The sequence below is a fragment of the Littorina saxatilis genome, linkage group LG4 (genome assembly GCF_037325665.1).
Source record: "Littorina saxatilis isolate snail1 linkage group LG4, US_GU_Lsax_2.0, whole genome shotgun sequence".
Classification (NCBI taxonomy): Eukaryota; Metazoa; Mollusca; class Gastropoda; order Littorinimorpha; family Littorinidae; genus Littorina; species Littorina saxatilis.
The window spans coordinates 37,146,250-37,168,749 of record NC_090248.1 but is presented as its reverse complement, the minus strand read 5'-3'; the positions used below and the strand labels follow the sequence as shown (position 1 = coordinate 37,168,749).

Here is a 22,500-nt window from a genome sequence, read left to right as displayed (position 1 = left end):
CTTGGTGGCTTAAAAATTGATTAATGACTTTGGTCATTAAAAATCTGAAAATTGTAAAAACAAAACAAAAATTTATAAAACGATCCAAATTTACGTTCATCTTATTCTCCATCATTTTCTGATTCCAAAAACATATATATATGTTATATTTGGATTAAAAACAAGCTCTGAAAATTAAATATATAAAAATTATTATCAAAATTAAATTGTCGAAATCAATTTAAAAACACTTTCATCTTATTCCTTGTCGGTTCCTGATTCCAAAAACATATAGATATGATATGTTTGGATTAAAAACACGCTCAGAAAGTTAAAACAAAGAGAGGTACAGAAAAGCGTGCTATCCTTCTTAGCGCAACTACTACCCCGCTCTTCTTGTCAATTTCACTGCCTTTGCCATGAGCGGTGGACTGACGATGCTACGAGTATACGGTCTTGCTGAAAAATGGCATTGCGTTCAGTTTCATTCTGTGAGTTCGACAGCTACTTGACTAAATGTTGTATTTTCGCCTTACGCGACTTGTTCCTTTTTACATTTAGTCAAGTTTTGACTAAATGTTTTAACATAGAAGGGGAATCGAAACGAGGGTCGTGGTGTATATGTGTGTGTGTGTGTGTATGTGTGTGTGTGTGTGTGTGTGTGTGTGTGTGTGTGTGTGTGTGTGTGTAGAGCGATTCAGACTAAACTACTGGGCCGATCTTTATGAAATTTGACATGAGAGTTCCTGGGTATGATATCCCCGGACGTTTTTTTCATTTTTTCGATAAATACCTTTGATGACGTCATATCCGGCTTTTTGTAAAAGTTGAGGCGGCACTGTCACACCCTCATTTTTCCATTAAATTGATTGAAATTTTGGCAAAGCAATCTTTCATTGCATTTCAGCTTGGTGGCTTAAAAACTAATGAGTGAGTTTGGTCATTAAAAATCGGAAACTTGTAATTAAAATTATTTTTTTATTAAACGATCCAAAAACAATTTCATCTTATTCCTTGTCGGTTCCTGATTCCAAAAACATATAGATATGATATGTTTGGATTAAAAACACGCTCAGAAAGATAAAACGAAGAGAGGTACAGTAAAGCACAGCGCAATCGCTACCGCGCCAAACAGGCTCGTCACTTTCGCTGCCTTTTGCACTCATTCTGTGAGTTCCACAGCTTGACTAAATGTAGTAATTTCGCCTTACGCAACTTGTTCTTTCTTTTTGTCGGTAATTTGATCGAACACGTACACTTCATTTCTTGAATTTAGGACAAGGAACCTTTACCAACAAGATCTCTCTCTGAACCAGCGGTGAAGGACTTCAGTATTTTGAGCGAAAACATTTTTGTTTTGTTCCCAAGATTAAACTACAAAGAACTCACTTTCACAGAGCTCCCGATTGTCTGTAACATCTGTGAATTTATCTCCGATTTTAAGACTCCCTCTTTTTCAGACATAATTCTCTCAGATATTTAGATGTTTTAAAGGGGAGGTTTCCCCTGAAGGATTAATGTTCTGCACTGGATACTGAATTTGTCAACCCCCTTTTCACAAACTGCTGTCATGTTTACCGAAACGCATACAAAATATCTCATGACAACAAAGACAAGGAAATAAATTAACAAGGAGATTAGCCGACAAGGACTTCAGTTGTACTCAAAAAAGAGATCTTGTTCCCCGGGCTAAGATTAAACAACAAGGGATACTGATAAAATATGTTCTCTGTGTCTCAGGTATTGTAAAATACCTTTCTTTATTTGGTGTTTAACGTCGTTTTCAACCACGAAGGTTATATCGCGACGGGGAAAGGGGGGAGATGGGATAGAGTCACTTGTCAATTGTTTCTTGTTCACAAAAGCACTAATCAATAATTTGCTCCAGGGGCTTGCAACGTAGTACAATGTATTACCTTACTGGGAGAATGCAAGTTTCCAGTACAAAGGACTTAACATTTCTTCCATACTGCTTGACTAAAATCTTTACAAAAATTGACTATATTCTATACAAGAAACACTTACTAAAATCTGTACAAAAATTGACTATATTCTATACAAGAAACACTTACTAAAATCTGTACAAAAATTGACTATATTCTATACAAGAAACACTTAGGACAAGGGTAAAAAGAGAAACAGAATCCGTTAGTCGCCTCTTACGACATGCTGGGGAGCATCGGGTAAATTCTTCCCCCTAATCCGCGGGGTGTTTGTAAAATACCTGTTGGCATACACCGTAGGCGGTAGTTCACAGAATGGTCTAGTTAATCGGCTTTGCCTCAGACTGTTTGATAGTGTGTCACGGGTTCGCCCACGGGTTTGTCGTCTTGGTTGTTCAGTTTTAAACCAAAGTATCTGATCTCTCTGCATCGATGCATCTCATAATCACCCTGTGTTTGACGGGTCTGAAAACACCTCCGCGTGGAGGGGCTTTGTGGCCAGTGCAGGGAAGATAAAGAGGGAAAATTGACTCTGCTCGCGCAGCAGCAAGCAGGATGTCTCTGAACTGTAATCTTCCAAAAGTATTTTGTTAGATCGGGTCGTATCGCAGGAAGTTGACACTCTTTTGTTGGTACTTCCTAAGATGGAGTATAATTTATGTGTTGCTTTTGGCAGGGATTGCGGAGATTTGACACTGTTTTGTTTGCCCGTTTAAGAGTTGAAATCAATTTTTTGGGAGCGGGAGAGGGAAGGGGAAGAGGTTGTATCCTAAGATAACCATGACTTGGTTGTTTTGAACAACGTCAACAGATCATTTCAAAGGGTTAAAGTGCTCTCTCTCTCTCTCTCTCTCTCTCTTTCTCTCTCCCTCTCTCTCTCCCTCTCTCTCTCTCTCTCTCTCTCTCACTCTCCCCCCTCTCTCTCTCTCTCTCTCTCTCTCTCTGTCTCTCTGTCTCTCTCTCTCCCTCCCCTTCTCTCTCTCAGTCTCTGTCTGGATGTCCGTCTGTCTGTCTGTCTGTCTTTCTTTCTTGTCTGTCTGTCTGTCTGTCTGTCTGTCTTGTCTATCTTGTCTTTCTGTCTGTCTGTCTGCCTGTCTGTCTGTCTCTGTATCTCTCTCTCTCTCTCTCTCTCTCTCTTTCTCTCTCTCTCTCTGTCACGATCGGGTGACAGAGACCAGGAAAGTGTCACTCGGTGGAGTGCCTGTTCTGGGTCAATGTATGATAGAAAGCGCCTGTGCGTGATATTGGGCTACAGCAGAGTTTGCTGACAGTGCTCAACGAGCACGGATGTTTCGTGGCGCACGAGTTTCACAGTGCAGGGGTTTTTTGCTGTCACAGGGCTGACGGTTTTTCGCTGACAGCGCGCACGGGATTTTCGCGGATCGAGTTTCTCGTGTCTTTTTTCTGCTTGGGAGGCAGAATTGTGTATAGCTGGACTGGTTTGGTGACAAGGTCAGTCACGTGTATTTGGCTAGGTGGTCTGTCAGAGACTCGAGGACGACACACTTGACACCCAGCGGCAGAAGGGGAAGGATCTAATACATAGTTTCTAGAGTATGATGGTTTTTCACCGAGTATTATATTCGGCACTCTAGGGGAACTTCCACTAGTTATTTCCTCCTCACTGCCACGTATTTTGCTGAGGACAAGTCGTCAACTTTCCTTCGTCGGCGATGGCTTTCGCATAAGGATTCGACAAGGGGTTCTGGACGTTTTTGGTCACTGTTGACGAACAGAGGCTGTTCCAGGGAGGGGGCGGACTTTGCTTCCTTGAGAGAGTACTACAATCATAGGCTTTTTGAGGTAATAAATCATTATTAAACGCTGTTGATGAGTCTGTGTTTGTGGAATAATTTACTCTCTGTTGTTCTTTCCAGGTTAGCGCATAATTTACTCTCTATGACGCTAAAATATTAATCTGTATATGGTTTTTGCAGATAGGGAGAGAAGGACGAAAAGTGACTGTTTTGTTGTTGTAAAAAGTCCGTTTTGTGCAGGCCCACGTGCTCGATGAGATATTTAAAGATGACATGTTTAAAGGTGGTGGGTGAGGGGTAGCAGACATGTTTAGTGCACCGATGCTTTCTGTTTGCAGCCTTCGTTTCGTGTTCCTGTAACCGCTGCACGGCTGCCTTTGGCGGGACACTGCTAGCTGCAGACGTTGGAGCTGGGACCTGAGGAAGCCACGCTAACCAGCAGACCGGCTAACCAGCGAACCGGCTAACCAGCAGACCGGCTAACCAGCGAACCGGCTAACCAGCATACCGGCTAACCAGCATACCGGCTAACCAGCATACAGAAAGAAAGCTAAGTGCACCATGTCTTACGCACCCCGTTGACCACCGTTGTCTTTTCTTATCTGTGATTTCATTGGAGTAGTGACAACGTGGGGTGTGACCCCTGCACGAACTAGAGCTTTTTGAACAGGACATTCTCATTTGACTGTATTTACACGGGATCAGCGTGTTACTATAATTTTCTATATACTACTGGCATTTTGTCAGTGATCACGGGTTTTTTACGTGTTGTGTCACGTTTCAATATATCACTAAAGGTGATTATGAACCGGTTAATTACTACTAATTAACTAACCACACCACGATCCACTCTCGCAGTCATACAATTAAATAGAGTCAACAAAAGTATAAGTTTCAGACGCCTGTTTATGTATAAACTCTCCACCTCCCTCGAGCCTTCACTCAAAATATGTTCCTTTTACGTTCTCAACACGTAAAAAAACCAGTGTTCACTGACAAAATGCCAGTAGTATGTAGAAAATTATAGTAACACGCTGAACCCGTGTAAATACAGTCAAATGAGAATGTTCTGTTCGAAAAGCTCTAGTTCGTGCAGGTGTCACACACCCCACGTTGTCACTACTCCAATGAAATCATAGATACGAAAAGACAACGGTGGTCAACGGGGTGCGTCCGACATGGTGCACTTAGCTTTATCTCTGCTGCTGCTGCTTAGCCGGTATGCTGGTTAGTCGGTTCGCTGGTTAGCCGGTCCGCTGGTTAGCCGGTTCGCTGGTTAGCCGGTCCGCTGGTTAGCGCAGCTTCAACAGTTCCCGCCAGAGTCAGCCGTGCAGATGTTACAGGAATGTAACGAAGCGAGGCGAACGAAACGAAGCGAAGGCTGCAAACAGAAAGCATCGGTGCACTAAACATGTCAGCTACCCCTCACCCACCACCTTAAAACATGTCATCTTTAAATATCTCCTCGAGCACGTGGGCCTGCACAAAATGGACTTTTTACAACAACAAAACAGTCATTTTCCGTCCTTCTCTCCCTATCTGCAAAAACCATATACAGATTAGTATTTTAGCGTCACAGAGAGTAAATTATGCGCTAACCTGGAAAGAACAACAGAGAGTATTTCATTCCAACACACAGACTCATCAACAGCGTTAAATAATGATTTATTACCTCAAAAGCCTATGATTGTACTCTCAATGGAAGCAAAGTCCGCTTCCTCCCTGGACCAGCCTCTGTTCGTCAACAGTGACCAAAACCGTCCAGAACCCCTTGTCGAATCCTTATGCGAAAGCCATCGCCGACGAAGGAAAGTTGACGACTTGTCCTCAGCAAAATACGTGGCAGAGAGAAGAAATAACTCGTGGAAGTTCCCCTAGAGTGCCGAATATAATACTCGGTGAAAAACCATCATACTCTAGAAACTGTGTATACGATCCTTCCCCTTCTGCCGCTGGGTGTCAAGTGTGCCGTCCTTGAGTCTCTGACAGACCACCTAGCCAAATACACGTGACTGACCTTGTCACAAAACCAGTCCAGCTATACACAATTCTGCCTCCCAAGCAGAAAAAGACACGAGAAACTCAATCCGTGAAAATCCCGTGTGCGCTGTCAGCGAAAAACCGTCAGCCCTAGCTATGACAGCAGAAACCTCCACTGTAAAACTCGTGCGATACAAAACATCCGTGCTCGTTGAGCACCGTCAGCAAACTCTGCTGTAACCCAATATCACGCACAGGCGCTTTCTATCATACACGACCAAGAACAGGCACTCCACTGAGTGACACTTTCTTGGTCTCTGTCACCCGATCGTGACACACCTCCCCTCTTCAAGACGAAACCTCGGTTTCGCTCACAGTCATGTTCTCCTCTACGGCCCGAGAGAGAAAGTCAGCTCCAACATTGTTGGCGCCCGGAATGACGCGTACCGTGAATTGGTACGGTTGGAGAATCAACGCCCAGCGCATAAGTCTGGCGTTTGCCAACCTTGCAACCTGAAGATATTGCAGAGGTTGATGGTCCGTCTCCAGACAGAAAGGTCGTCCGTACAGGTACGCTTCGAACTTCTGGATGCCCCAGACAATGGCGAGACACTCGCGTTCAACCGTTGCATACGCTGCCTCGGCCGAGGTCAGCTTGCGGCTGGCGAAGCAAACAGGGTGCAAAAACCCCTCTGTCTCCTGAAGCAACACTGCCCCAAGTCCCTTCCCTGAAGCGTCTGTCCTCAGCACAAAGTCCTTGTTCAGGTCTGGTAGTCGGAGAATAGGCTGACTGGTGAGTCGCCTCTTCAGGGTGTTGAATGCGGAGCTGCATTCCTCAGTCCACACTACAACGGTCGGTTGTAGTTTCTTGGTAAGGTTGGTCAGTGGTAGTGCGATTTCGGCAAAGTGCGGGATGAAGCGTCTGTAGAAGCTGGCTAGGCCCAGGAAAGACCTGACTTCTTTCTTCGTGCGCGGTGGCTCCGCCTCCCGAATCTTCTGGATCTTGTCGTCCTCTGGAACGAGCAATCCCTCGCCGACAACATGACCCAGGAAAGACAATTCCCGAAATCCCAAGTAGCACTTGGACGGTTTAGCTCCCAGATTTCCGTCCTTCAACCTTCCGAACACGTCGCGCAGGGCGTCGAGATGTTCAGTCCATGTCTCTGTCGCGATCAGCACATCGTCGATGAAACTGCTGATGTCCTCGCGCTTCAAAGGTTCCAAAAGTTTCCTCATCATGCGAGTGAAGACGGCACCTGCATTCTGTAGACCAAAAGGCATGACTGTCCACTGGAACTGGCCGAATGGAGTGGTAAATGCAGTCTTTGGGCGATCTTCCTCGGCAACTGGGATTTGCCAGTACCCCTTGGTGAGGTCCAGTTTGGAAAAGTACTTGGCCTTGGCCAAGTGACTGAAGAGGTAGTCCACATCAGGCATGGGTTCCGCGTCAAACGCCGTAATCTTGTTCAGCTTCCGGTAGTCGACACAGAACCTGACGCGTCCATCCTTCTTCTTCACAAGCACAATTGGTGAACTGTAGGGAGAGTTCGCTGGCTCGATGACGCCCAACTTCGTCATGTCGGCGATTTCCTTCCTGACCACCTCCTTCTGGGCATGAGGCATGGGATACTGCTTCGTCCTCACTGGCTGTTTCTCCAGCAAGTCGAAGGTAAACTCCTCTAGATGCGTCTGAAGTGGTATGTCTGTAAGGACCCGTGCTGCATCCTTCAGGATCTCTTGCAGGTCCGCCTGCTGGTCGTCCCCAAGATCAGGTGAGATGTGCACGTCCGTGTGATCCTCACTAGCCTCCAGCGGACAAACTGGTACACGTCCTCCTCCCTGTTCTTCCGTTGTCTCGTCCATCACGACAGCAACTGCTTCTGTCACTTTGTCCTTTTCCCCGTAGGCAGTCCTCTCTATGTAGGCGCGCAGCAGGTTGGCGTGGTACAGGCGTGCTTTCCCGTTCATGACGATCCTGTAGTCGTTCTGGCCCACTTTCGCTGTCACCTCAAAAGGTCCTTGCCACTGCAGTTGTAGCTTGTTGTGTTTGACAGGTAGAAGTAGCAACACCCGTTCTCCAATCTTGAAGCTGCGCGGCCGTGCCTTGCGGTCGAACCCTCGCGCATAACGCTGTGCTGCTCTTCCCAGGTTCTCTTGAGCCAATTTGCAGGTCTCTTCAATCCTGTTCCTGAGTTCTACGATGTAGGTCGCTGTCGTCTGCACCTCCTCGTCAGCTTCTTCGTCTGTCCAAGCCTGACGCAGGATAGCCATGGGACCGCGTACCTGTCTGCCGTACAACAACTCGAATGGGGAAAAGCCCAAGCTCTCCTGAGGAACCTCGCGGTATGCAAAAAGCAATGCTGGGATGTACCTGTCCCACGTGCGTGGTTTCTCCTGAGCTAGTTTCCTCAGCATGGTCTTCAAGGTGCCATTGAACCTCTCCACCAGTCCGTTGCACTGAGCATGGTAAGGAGTGGTGAAGTGCTGCTCCAGTGATAGCAGTCGTGCTGCCTCCGCCATCACTCCTCCCGTGAACTGCGTGCCTCTGTCGGTGAGTACCTCTGATGGAATTCCCAGCCGGGACCACATAGTAACCAGAGCCTCAGCTACTCGCGTGGCTTCAATCGATTTCAGAGGGATCGCCTCTGGGTATCGAGTAGCGTAGTCCACCATGGTCAAAATGTATCTGTTTCCGTCCTCAGACGCAGGCAAGATGGGCCCGATGATGTCCACTGCCACCCGACGAAAGGGTTCGTCGATGAGCGGCATCTTCTCTAAGGGGACCTTCCTCACCCTTCCTTTGGCAACCACCTTCTGGCACTTATCGCAGGACGCACAGAAACGTCGGACATCCGTGCAGATGCCTGGCCAGTAAAAGTGGCGCCAGACACGATCCGTGGTCTTCTTGGTGCCAAGATGACCTCCCAGAATCGAGTCGTGTGCCGTTGCCATGACACCCTCGCGAAACTCGCGAGGCACGACAACCTGTTTGAATGTACCTTCTTGGTTGCTGAACTCACGGTAGAGCAACTTCTTGTCCCTGAGGAACCTTGACCTCCCATGCTTCCCGCTCAGCTTCACCTTCCCCGACTTCGCGTGCTCCCGAGGAGTCGCTAATGTCGGATCAGATGCCTGAGCCTTCGCGAGAAGCGCGGGGGTCACGTTCCCCAGGGCAGCTCGTGCAGCAGGTAGAGGTTTGAGAGGTTTGTCCTCTCGCTCCGCCTGTGCCCGCGTGAGCACTGAAATGACGTCGGGAGACCGATAAACGGGAACCTCCCTGGTGACGCCGTCCACAAACTGAACCCGGTTTCCAATGAGCAGGTCGCATGGAGGATCGTCCATGACGACGGCCACAATGGTCCCCGTGAACAACGGGGTTACGACCTTGATCACTGCCGTGTTCAAGTCGTAAGCGTGAGATGCCTCGGCCATCCTCACCCTGATGCTGTCTCCTGTGTAGGCCATAGCTGGAACCAGACTCGCCCGAACCACTATCATGTCTGCCCCTGTGTCCCGCAGACCCTCGCCCTTCACTCCGTTAACGTAGACGTTGCAGTGGGGCTGGAAATGTTTCCTGGAGCACGGAACGCAGAGTTGTGGAATTGTGCATGAGCTCGTGACGTCCCTTAGCTCCTCACTGCCAACAAAGTGTACGCCCTTCTGGTCAGCCTGTCTCCTGTGGCAGTCCTTCTTCACGTGGCCCCGCTTGTTGCAGTAGTAACACTGGATGTCAGATCTGGAACTCGATCCCTTGTGTCCCTGATCGTCCTTCCCGTCCTTGGGTCCTGAAGAACCCGAATTTCCCGATTTTCCCGGCCGTGAGCCTGAAGATTTGCCAGAGATCGCCTGGGCGTCCTCGTGTACTCTGATCCAGTCGGCTGCTTCCTGAGTAGTCTTAGGCTGGTGTTCCTGCACAAAGGTCACCACCTCAGGTCGCAGGCTGGACATCAGTTGCTCCATGACAATGAGGTCGGCAAGGTCGTTGACGGTCCAGTCCTTTTCGGCCATCTCCACCCAGCGCCGCAGGTAGAGATTAAGGCGTGCCACAAACTGATGACTCAGCTCGCCGCTCAGTCTCTTGCTGTTACGCAGACGTCGTCTGTAGGCTTCCGCAGTCAGGTTGAAGCGCTGGAGTAACGCCTTCTTAAGTGCCTGATAGTCTCTCGCCTCGTCGTCCTCCAAAGCGTTGTAGAGCTGCAATGCGCGTCCTTTTAAGCAGGTGCTAAGGCGGCTAGCCCACGTGGCCTCTTCCCACTTCTGGTCAGATGCAATGCGCTCAAACCGGCGTAAAAAGTCGTCGAGCTCGTCCTTGTCATCGTCGAACGTCGGCAGTCTCGTACGGTCGGCAACAAATGTCGGCGCGCTAGCCTGAGTAAGCGTACCCTTCTCTGCCTGTAGCCTAGCTAGTTCTAGCTGGTGATCGCGATCCGCCTGTTTGTCCTGTCTGTCACGTTCGGCCTGTCGTTCCTGTCTCTCAAGTTCAGCCTGTTCTTTCTCTTTCCGTTCTTGTCTGTCTCGTTCGGCCTGTCGTTCTTGTCTCTCAAGTTCAGCCTGTTCTTTCTTATCCTGTCGGTCACGTTCGTCTTTCTCTTTCTTGTCCTGTCTGTCACGTTCGGCCTGTCGTTCTTGTCTGTCAAGCTCTTCTTTTCTCGTCTGTCGCTCTATGTCTTCCCTACGTTCCAGCTCCTTGCGTTTAAGCAAACTACGCGCTCTAACGCGTGCGTCTCGCTCTGTCTGTTCCTCACTACCAGGAGTCTCAAAAGTTAATCTCTTCGTAGGAGATCCCCCTGTAGCCATGGTTAGTTTAGCAAAGCTTTATCACAAAAGTAAGTCTAACGCAGCTATAGCTAGAATACGCGGTGACGAAAGCGGTGGATACAAAAATCCAGCAACCAGAAAATGCAGAAGAAAAATCCAAACGGTGTAGAACAAATCGCGTAGCCTACTTTATGGCTGCTTTTTGCGGTGAAACAAAGTGTTTCCCACAGCCGTGGCCTACTTTATCGGCTGCTTTTTGCGGTGAAACAGAGTGTCTCCCACAGCCTTGGTTAGGACAGAAGTCCTCGGACCCTTCCCCCCCAAAATTCCAACAAAGTCAAAATATGGAGAAAAATCCAAGTAAAACAAGACGGTAGAAATGTAACCTGTTACAGAATGCGAAACAACAATGTAGAGAAAACTGAGTAAAACGAATAACGAATCCGCTAACCCCGCTCAGCTCTCTGCAACGGAAAACTCTGAACGTACAACAACAAAGATTCACAAACAAAGGAAAGGGAAGTAATCACAGTTAGCGCATACAATAACTCACAAATTACAATTTACATTTCCTGCAAGATGTGAATCGCTTAAGGTGTGGTATATGATCAAAACTATACAAAAAAGGGTAGCACCAAGCAGAAAATAAGTCGAGCACTGACGAGATTATCTGCTCTTAGTTATCCTTAATTGGTGGGTCTTTATCAGTTGGAAATTAACTGAGTAAATCCCGGCTTGGCCCCCATGTGTCACGTTTCAATATATCACTAAAGGTGATTATGAACCGGTTAATTACTACTAATTAACTAACCACACCACGATCCACTCTCGCAGTCATACAATTAAATAGAGTCAACAAAAGTATAAGTTTCAGACGCCTGTTTATGTATAAACTCTCCACCTCCCTCGAGCCTTCACTCAAAATATGTTCCTTTTACGTTCTCAACACGTAAAAAACCAGTGTTCACTGACAAAATGCCAGTAGTATGTAGAAAATTATAGTAACACGCTGAACCCGTGTAAATACAGTCAAATGAGAATGTTCTGTTCGAAAAGCTCTAGTTCGTGCAGGTGTCACACACCCCACGTTGTCACTACTCCAATGAAATCATAGATACGAAAAGACAACGGTGGTCAACGGGGTGCGTCCGACATGGTGCACTTAGCTTTATCTCTGCTGCTGCTGCTTAGCCGGTATGCTGGTTAGTCGGTTCGCTGGTTAGCCGGTCCGCTGGTTAGCCGGTTCGCTGGTTAGCCGGTCCGCTGGTTAGCGCAGCTTCAACAGTTCCCGCCAGAGTCAGCCGTGCAGATGTTACAGGAATGTAACGAAGCGAGGCGAACGAAACGAAGCGAAGGCTGCAAACAGAAAGCATCGGTGCACTAAACATGTCAGCTACCCCTCACCCACCACCTTAAAACATGTCATCTTTAAATATCTCATCGAGCACGTGGGCCTGCACAAAATGGACTTTTTACAACAACAAAACAGTCATTTTCCGTCCTTCTCTCCCTATCTGCAAAAACCATATACAGATTAGTATTTTAGCGTCACAGAGAGTAAATTATGCGCTAACCTGGAAAGAACAACAGAGAGTATTTCATTCCAACACACAGACTCATCAACAGCGTTAAATAATGATTTATTACCTCAAAAGCCTATGATTGTACTCTCAATGGAAGCAAAGTCCGCTTCCTCCCTGGACCAGCCTCTGTTCGTCAACAGTGACCAAAACCGTCCAGAACCCCTTGTCGAATCCTTATGCGAAAGCCATCGCCGACGAAGGAAAGTTGACGACTTGTCCTCAGCAAAATACGTGGCAGAGAGAAGAAATAACTCGTGGAAGTTCCCCTAGAGTGCCGAATATAATACTCGGTGAAAAACCATCATACTCTAGAAACTGTGTATACGATCCTTCCCCTTCTGCCGCTGGGTGTCAAGTGTGCCGTCCTTGAGTCTCTGACAGACCACCTAGCCAAATACACGTGACTGACCTTGTCACAAAACCAGTCCAGCTATACACAATTCTGCCTCCCAAGCAGAAAAAGACACGAGAAACTCAATCCGTGAAAATCCCGTGTGCGCTGTCAGCGAAAAACCGTCAGCCCTAGCTATGACAGCAGAAACCTCCACTGTAAAACTCGTGCGATACAAAACATCCGTGCTCGTTGAGCACCGTCAGCAAACTCTGCTGTAACCCAATATCACGCACAGGCGCTTTCTATCATACACGACCAAGAACAGGCACTCCACTGAGTGACACTTTCTTGGTCTCTGTCACCCGATCGTGACATGTTGAGAACGTAAAAGGAACATATTTTGAGTGAAGGCTCGAGGGAGGTGGCGAGTTTATACATAAACAGGCGTCTGAAACTTATACTTTTGTTGACTCTATTTAATTGTATGACTGCGAGAGTGGATCGTGGTGTGGTTAGTTAATTAGTAGTAATTAACCGGTTCATAATCACCTTAAGTGATATATTGAAACGTGACACATGGGGGCCAAGCCGGGATTTACTCAGTTAATTTCCAACTGATAAAAACCCACCAATTAAGGATAACTAAGAGCAGATAATCTCGTCAGTGCTCGACTTATTTTCTGCTTGGTGCTACCCTTTTTTGTATAGTTTTGATCATATACCACACCTTAAGCGATTCACATCTTGCAGGAAATGTAAATTGTAATTTGTGAGTTATTGTATGCGCTAACTGTGATTACTTCCCTTTCCTTTGTTTGTGAATCTTTGTTGTTATACGTTCATAGTTTTCCGTTGCAGAGAGCTGAGCGGGGTTAGCGGATTCGTTATTCGTTTTACTCAGTTTTCTCTACGTTGTTGTTTCGCATTCTGTAACAGGTTACATTTCTACCGTCTTGTTTTACTTGGATTTTTCTCCATATTTTGACTTTGTTGGAATTTTGGGGGGGAAGGGTCCGAGGACTTCTGTCCTAACCAAGGCTGTGGGAGACACTCTGTTTCACCGCAAAAAGCAGCCGATAAAGTAGGCCACGGCTGTGGGAAACACTTTGTTTCACCGCAAAAAGCAGCCATAAAGTAGGCTACGCGATTTGTTCCACACCGTTTGGATTTTTCTTCTGCATTTTCTGGTTACTGGATTTTTGTATCCATCGCTTTCATCACCGCGTGTTCTAGCTATAGCTGCGTTAGACTTACTTTTGTGATAAAGCTTGGCTAAACTAACCATGGCTACGGGGGGATCTCCTACGAAGAGATTAACTTTTGAGACTCCTGGTAGTGAGGAACAGACAGAGCGAGACGCACGCGTTAGAGCGCGTAGTTTGCTTAAGCGCAAGGAGCTGGAACGTAGGGAAGACATAGAGCGACAGACGAGAAAAGAAGAGCTTGACAGACAAGAACGACAGGCCGAACGTGACAGACAGGACAAGAAGGACGAACTTGACAGACAAGAAAGAGAACGACAGGCCGAACGACAGGCCGAACGAGACAGACAGGAAAAGAAAGACGAACTTGACAGACAAGAAAGGAGAGACGAACGAGACAGACAAGAAAAGAAAGAGAAAGATGAACGTGACAGACAAGAAAGGGAACGACAGGCCGAACGACAGGCCGAACGTGACAGACAGGACAAACAGGCGGATCGCGAACTCCAGCTAGAACTAGCTAGGCTACAGGCCGAGAAGGGTACGCTTACTCAGGCTAGCGCGCCGACGTTTGTTGCCGACCGTACGAGACTGCCGACGTTCGACGATGACAAGGACGAGCTCGACGACTTTTTACGCCGGTTTGAGCGCATTGCATCTGACCAGAAGTGGGAAGAGGCCACGTGGGCTAGCCGCCTTAGCACCTGCTTAAAAGGACGCGCATTGCAGCTCTACAACGCTTTGGATGACGACGAGGCGAGAGACTATCAGGCACTAAAGAAGGCGTTACTCCAGCGCTTCAACCTGACTGCGGAAGCCTACAGACGACGTCTGCGAAACAGCAAGAGACTGAGCGGCGAGCTGAGCCATCAGTTTGTGGCACGCCTTAATCTCTACCTGCGGCGCTGGGTGGAGATGGCCGAAAAGGACTGGACCGTCAACGACCTTGCCGACCTCATAGTCATGGAACAACTGATGTCCAGCCTGCGACCTGAGGTGGTGACCTTCGTGCAGGAACACCAGCCAAAGACTACTCAGGAGGCAGCCGACTGGATCAGAGTACACGAGGACGCCCAGGCGATCTCCGGCAAATCTTCAGGCTCACGGCCGGGAAAATCGGGAAATTCAGGTTCTTCAGGACCCAAGGACGGGAAGGACGATCAGGGACACAAAGGATCAAGTTCCAGAACTGACATCCAGTGTTATTACTGCAACAAGCGGGGCCACGTGAAGAAGGACTGCCACAGGAGACAGGCTGACCAGAAGGGTGTACACTTTGTTGGCAGTGAGGAGCTAAGGGACGTCACGAGCTCATGCACAATTCCACAACTCTGCGTTCCGTGCTCCAGGAAGCATTTCCAGCCCCACTGCAACGTCTACGTTAACGGAGTGAAGGGCGAAGGTCTGCGGGACACAGGGGCAGACATGATAGTGGTTCGGGCGAGTCTAGTTCCAGCTATGGCCTACACAGGAGACAGCATCAGAGTGAGAATGGCCGAGGCATCTCACGCTTACGACTTGAACACGGCAGTGATCAAGGTCGTAACACCGTTGTTCACGGGGACCATTGTGGCCGTCGTCATGGACGATCCTCCATGCGACCTGCTCATTGGAAACCGGGTTCAGTTTGTGGACGGCGTCACCAGGGAGGTTCCCGTTTATCGGTCTCCCGACGTCATTTCAGTGCTCACGCGGGCACAGGCGGAGCGAGAGGACAAACCTCTCAAACCCCTACCTGCTGCACGAGCTGCCCTGGGGAACGTGACCCCCGCGCTTCTCGCGAAGGCTCAGGCATCTGATCCGACATTAGCGACTCCTCGGGAGCACGCGAAGTCGGGGAAGGTGAAGCTGAGCGGGAAGCATGGGAGGTCAAAGTTCCTCAGGGACAAGAAGTTGCTCTACCGGGAGTTCAGTAACCAAGAAGGTACATTCAAACAGGTTGTCGTGCCTCGCGAGTTTCGCGAGGGTGTCATGGCAACGGCACACGACTCGATTCTGGGAGGTCATCTTGGCACCAAGAAGACCACGGATCGTGTCTGGCGCCACTTTTACTGGCCAGGCATCTGCACGGATGTCCGACGTTTCTGTGCGTCCTGCGATAAGTGCCAGAAGGTGGTTGCCAAAGGAAGGGTGAGGAAGGTCCCCTTAGAGAAGATGCCGCTCATCGACGAACCCTTTCGTCGGGTGGCAGTGGACATCATCGGGCCCATCTTGCCTGCGTCTGAGGACGGAAACAGATACATTTTGACCATGGTGGACTACGCTACTCGATACCCAGAGGCGATCCCTCTGAAATCGATTGAAGCCACGCGAGTAGCTGAGGCTCTGGTTACTATGTGGTCCCGGCTGGGAATTCCATCAGAGGTACTCACCGACAGAGGCACGCAGTTCACGGGAGGAGTGATGGCGGAGGCAGCACGACTGCTATCACTGGAGCAGCATTTCACCACTCCTTACCATGCTCAGTGCAACGGACTGGTGGAAAGGTTCAATGGCACCTTGAAGACCATGCTGAGGAAACTAGCTCAGGAGAAACCACGCACGTGGGACAGGTACATCCCAGCATTGCTTTTTGCATACCGCGAGGTTCCTCAGGAGAGCTTGGGCTTTTCCCCATTTGAGTTGTTGTACGGCAGACAGGTACGCGGTCCCATGGCTATCCTGCGTCAGGCTTGGACGGACGAAGAAGCTGACGAGGAGGTGCAGACGACAGCGACCTACATCGTAGAACTCAGGAACAGGATTGAAGAGACCTGCAAACTGGCTCAAGAGAACCTGGGAAGAGCAGCACAGCGTTACGCGCGAGGATTCGACCGCAAGGCACGGCCGCGCAGCTTCAAGATTGGAGAACGGGTGTTGCTACTTCTACCTGTCAAACACAACAAGCTACAACTGCAGTGGCAAGGACCTTTTGAGGTGACAGCGAGGGTGGGCCAGAACGACTACAGGATCATGATGCACGGGAAAGCACGCCTGTACCACGCCAACCTGCTGCGCGCCTACATAGAGAGGACAGCCTACGGGGAGAAGAACAAAGACCAGAAGAACAAAGACAAGAAGACAGAGAAGGTTGCAGTCATCAGGGGTGAAACGAGGGGTTGCTCGTTCTTGAGGACGACCTTTCTGTCTGGAAACAGACCATCAACCTCTGCAATATCTTCAGGTTGCAAGGTTGGCAAACGCCAGACTTATGCGCTGGGCGTTGATTCTCCAACCGTACCAATTCACGGTACGCGTCATTCCGGGCGCCAACAATGTTGGAGCTGACTTTCTCTCTCGGGCTGTAGAGGAGAACATGACTGTGAGCGAAACCGAGGTTTCGTCTTGAAGAGGGGAGGTGTGTCACGATCGGGTGACAGAGACCAAGAAAGCGTCACTCAGTGGAGTGCCTGTTCTGGGTCAATGTATGATAGAAAGCGCCTGTGCGTGATATTGGGCTACAGCAGAGTTTGCTGACAGTGCTCAACGAGCACGGATGTTTCGTGGCGCACGAGTTTCACAGTGGGGGTTTCTGCTGTCATAGGGCTGACGGTTTTTCGCTGACAGCGCGCACGGGATTTTCGCGGATCGAGTTTCTCGTGTCTTTTTTCTGCTTGGGAGGCAGAATTGTGTATAGCTGGACTGGTTTGGTGACAAGGTCAGTCACGTGTATTTGGCTAGGTGGTCTGTCAGAGACTCGAGGACGACACACTTGACACCCAGCGGCAGAAGGGGAAGGATCTAATACATAGTTTCTAGAGTATGATGGTTTTTCACCGAGTATTATATTCGGCACTCTAGGGGAACTTCCACTAGTTATTTCCTCCTCACTGCCACGTATTTTGCTGAGGACAAGTCGTCAACTTTCCTTCGTCGGCGATGGCTTTCGCATAAGGATTCGACAAGGGGTTCTGGACGTTTTTGGTCACTGTTGACGAACAGAGGCTGTTCCAGGGAGGGGGCGGACTTTGCTTCCTTGAGAGAGTACTACAATCATAGGCTTTTTGAGGTAATAAATCATTATTAAGCGCTGTTGATGAGTCTGTGTTTGTGGAATAATTTACTCTCTGTTGTTCTTTCCAGGTTAGCGCATAATTTACTCTCTATGACGCTAAAATATTAATCTGTATATGGTTTTTGCAGATAGGGAGAGAAGGACGAAAAGTGACTGTTTTGTTGTTGTAAAAAGTCCGTTTTGTGCAGGCCCACGTGCTCGATGAGATATTTAAAGATGACATGTTTAAAGGTGGTGGGTGAGGGGTAGCAGACATGTTTAGTGCACCGATGCTTTCTGTTTGCAGCCTTCGTTTCGTGTTCCTGTAACCGCTGCACGGCTGCCTTTGGCGGGACACTGCTAGCTGCAGACGTTGGAGCTGGGACCTGAGGAAGCCACGCTAACCAGCAGACCGGCTAACCAGCGAACCGGCTAACCAGCAGACCGGCTAACCAGCGAACCGGCTAACCTGCATACCGGCTAACCAGCATACCGGCTAACCAGCATACAGAAAGAAAGCTAAGTGCACCATGCCTTACGCACCCCGTTGACAACCGTTGTCTTTTCTTATCCGTGATTTCATTGGAGTAGTGACAACGTGGGGTGTGTGACCCCTGCATGAACTAGAGCTTTTTGAACAGAACATTCTCATTTGACTGTATTTACACGGGATCAGCGTGTTACTATAATTTTCTATATACTACTGGCATTTTGTCAGTGATCACGGGTTTTTTACGTGTTGAGAACGTAAAAGGAACATATTTTGAGTGAAGGCTCGAGGGAGGTGGCGAGTTTATACATAAACAGGCGTCTGAAACTTATACTTTTGTTGACTCTATTTAATTGTATGACTGCGAGAGTGGATCGTGGTGTGGTTAGTTAATTAGTAGTAATTAACCGGTTCATAATCACCTTAAGTGATATATTGAAACGTGACACCCTCCCTCTCTCTCTGTCTCTCTTAGTCTCTGTCTGTCCGTCTGTCTGTCTGTCTGTCTGTCTGTCTTGTCTGTTTTGTCTTTCTGTCTGCCTGTCTGTTTGTCTTTCTTGTCTGTCTTGTCTTTCTGTCTGTTTGTCTGTCTGTCTCTGTATCTCTGTCTCTGTATGTCTGTCTGTCTGCCTCTCTCTCTGTCTCTCTCTGTCTCTGTCTCTGTCTGTCTGTCTGTCTGTCTGTCTCTCTGTCTCTGTCTCTGTCTCTCTCTGTCTGTCTCTCTCTGTCTCTGTCTGTCTGTCTCTCTGTCTCTGTCTCTCTCTGTCTCTCTCTCTCTGTCTCTCTCTCTCTCTCTCTCTCTCTCTCATGCTCAGTAAAACAAACTAGTCGCAGCTTCTTTTTTTTTGGTCCCCAAACCGTAAGTCAATATTGACTCAACCTTTGGTTCGTACCAACTGATCCGAGGTCACGTTGGTTTTCTTGCTGGCTCCGAGAAAAAGAGAAGGGAAAACAACCGAGACTTTGGCCGAGACTGATTGAGTGGTGATTTCCCCGAGAACTGTGTGGGCTGACAGAAACTGTGGGTTCTGTTGTGTTAGACGAAGTCCGAAGCAAACAGCAAAGCCTCTCAGCGAAAAATTCGCAGTAATAATAATTATTATGGTTGCGCAAGACGTATCGAAAATGGTGACAGAGACAGAAGACACATAGTCTGGTCAGGACTAAGACACATAAGACGCATATGCCAAAAGACACATGTATGCCCGGCCCATACTCCCTTCTTACCAGTCCACAAACTTGTGTGACACAGACAGAAACTCTGACATTTCCTCGCCTGACGAAAGCTGTCTGTCTGTTCAAACTCACACGACCAAGCTAAGCAAACACACCAGAATTTTCCTCATTTGCGGCCACGAAAGAAACGAGGAAAATCTTTCCTTTTTTTGTGTGGGCAAAAGTGTACTTAGTTGCGAAATAAATGCTAACTGGTTTTAGCCTGAGCGGAATAGTTTGCTTTTTACATTTAGTCAAGTTTTGACTAAATGTTTTAACGTAGAGGGGGGAATCGAGACGAGGGTCGTGGTGTATGTGCGTGTGTGTGTGTGTGTGTGTCTGTGTGTGTCTGTGTGTGTCTGTGTGTGTGTGTAGAGCGATTCAGACTAAACTACTGGACCGATCTTTATGAAATTTGACATGAGAGTTCCTGGGTATGAAATCCCCGAACGTTTTTTTCATTTTTTTGATAAATGTCTTTGATGACGTCATATCCGGCTTTTCGTGAAAGTTGAGGCGGCACTGTCACGCCCTCATTTTTCAACCAAATTGGTTGAAATTTTGGTCAAGTAATCTTCGACGAAGCCCGGACTTCGGTATTGCATTTCAACGTGGTGGCTTAAAAATTAATTAATGACTTTGGTCATCAAATATCTGAAAATTGTAAAAAAATTTATTTTTTTCTAAAACGATCCAAATTTACGTTCATCTTATTGTCCATCATTTTCTGATTCCAAAAACATATAAATATGTTATATTTGGATTAAAAACAAGCTCTGAAAATTAAATATATAAAAATTATTATCAAAATTAAATTGTCCAAATCAATTTAAACTTTCATCTGATTCCTTGTCGGTTCCTGATTCCAAAAACATATAGATATATGATATGTTTGGATTAAAAACACGCTCAGAAAGTTAAAACAAAGAGAGGTACAGAAAAGCGTGCTATCCTTCTCAGCGCAAGTACTACCCCGCTCTTCTTGTCAATTTCACTGCCTTTGCCGTGCGCGGTGGACTGGCGATGCTACGAGTATACGGTCTTGCTGCGTTGCATTGCGTTCAGTTTCATTCTGTGAGTTCGACAGCTACTTGACTAAATGTTGTATTTTCGCCTTACGCGACTTGTTCTTCCTTTTTCTTGGCGAGCGTTCTGAAACTTAGCAAGCACGCTTCGACACCAAAGAAGTTTTTCCTGTTCGATTTATTTTTGGTGTCACTGACCGTGCAAAGTCAATTTGTGTGTGTGTGAGTGTGTGGGCGTGTGTGTGTGTGTGTGTGTGTGTGTGTGTGTGTGTGTGTCAATGTGTGTGTGCGTGTGTGTGTCAATGTGTGCGTGCGTGTGTGTGTCAGTGTGTGCGTGTGTGTGAGTCAGTGTGTGCGGTGTCAGTGTGTGTATGGCAGTGTCAATGTGTGTGTGTGTGTGTGTGTGTGTGTGTGTGTGTGTGTGTGTGTGTGTGTGTGTTAATATCCCCATGCGTTACTGTACGTCCCTTTGCGTGTTTGCTTGTGCATGTGCGTGGATCTGTGCGTGCATGTGTGTATCGTGCATGCATACGTGCGCGCGTGTGTGTGTGTGTGTGTGTGTGTGTACACTCTCACTCATCAGTTTGTACTTACATCTGTGACAGGACAATTTTAACGCAAACGGCCACCACAGATGATAACTTACGTCCTAAAGGCCCGGTCACACTCTTCTTGCTTCGCAGGTCATAACCTTCGTCCAGTCAAACCCACCTCTCCCCCCTCCCCCCGTCGGTAATAAAGCCAACGATAGTCTATCTTAGTAATGGTGTCTGTCTATTTCTGTAATGGTGTCTGTCTATCTCTGTAAATAGTGTTTGTCTATCTCTGTAGGGGTGTCTGTCTATCTCTGTAGTGGTGTCTGTCTATCTCTGTACACGATGGTGTCTGTCTATCTGTTTAACTCATTCGCTGCGCGTCTAAATTTCCCCTGTGTTCCCTGCCAGCGCGCGATTTAGAGCCATTTTGAAAAAATTATTAAAAATCAACAACACAAGATAACCTTACATACCTTATGTTTTTGCAAAGTTTGGAACTTACTCTTTTAGAAAATATATGAAACATTTGAAAGTACATACCTTTTGTTGTCTTCATATCCAGGCAAAATATCCAATTTGAAGCAAAACAAAAAAACTTTCTACGTCATGGGTTCATCATACACAATGTCATGATCGACACTTGCATTGCCCGAATCATTACCCAAATGATCGTCCATTGGCACAAACTCGTCACCAGAATCTAAAATATCATCTCCACTATCATCATCACTGAGGTCAAGATCAGAACCGTACTGAATAACACGTTCTAGCACTCTTTTCAAGTTACTACGTCTCAGCAGAACGATCCGCCATCTTGGAAAAGTAAAAACACGTGGGTCGCACACCGTCAACAAAATTTTTTATTAATCCCAACAATTTAAGGGAAGGAACTGTTTACAGTGAATGGTACCACTGTAGACAGATAGAAGTTCATTGCAGGGGTTGTTTCCCTTGGTCAGCAGGACCGTTTACACCGTTAAAAATTCGTGATATCCGTCGGAACTCAAGTACCGGCACGCAGCCAACGCTAAACACAGGTGTCGGAATTCCAGTTCCGACACGCAGCGAATGAGTAATGGTGTCTGTCTATCTCTGTAAATAGTGTTTGTCTATCTCTGTAGTGGTGTCTGTCTATCTGTTTAATGGTGTCTGTCTATCTCTGTAAATAGTGTTTGTCTATCTCTGTAGTGGTGTCTGTCTATCTGTTTAATGGTGTCTGTCTATCTCTGTAGTGGTGTCTGTCTATCAGCCCGTGGTCATTCAGCGTGGTAACGTACTTAGGGGTGCAATGACGTCACCGCGTGCAAGTATCATGTTCGCGAATCCATCACCACTTTCATTAGGCGAAAAATTAAAAAAAAAAAGTGTATGAAATGGTATTGTGACTCGAACATAGCCGAATGTTGTACTAATCAGAACAGCAACAACAGTTTTAGCGGTTACGACAATAACAACAACAACCACAACAACAACAGCATCCTCAACAACAAACAACAACGACGACGACGATGAAAATGATGACGAAAACATCAACAACCTACAACGATGACGACGACGACACTAACACAACAACAAAAACATCATCATCATCATCATCATCTACAACAACAACAACAACAACAACAACAACAACAACAACAACAACAACAACAACAACAACAACAACAGTATTTTCAGGCAGCCACTTTAAAAAAACCCATTCTATTGCCAAGCGCACAAAGTTAC

The 22,500-nt window shown here is 47.4% G+C and overlaps 1 long non-coding RNA gene across 1 annotated transcript in view; it reads right to left on the bottom strand.

Moving 5' to 3' along the window:
* Nucleotides 1-22,500, bottom strand: part of LOC138964660 (uncharacterized) — a 464,957-nt gene that overhangs the window by 334,349 nt on the left and 108,108 nt on the right. The window lies entirely within an intron of this gene.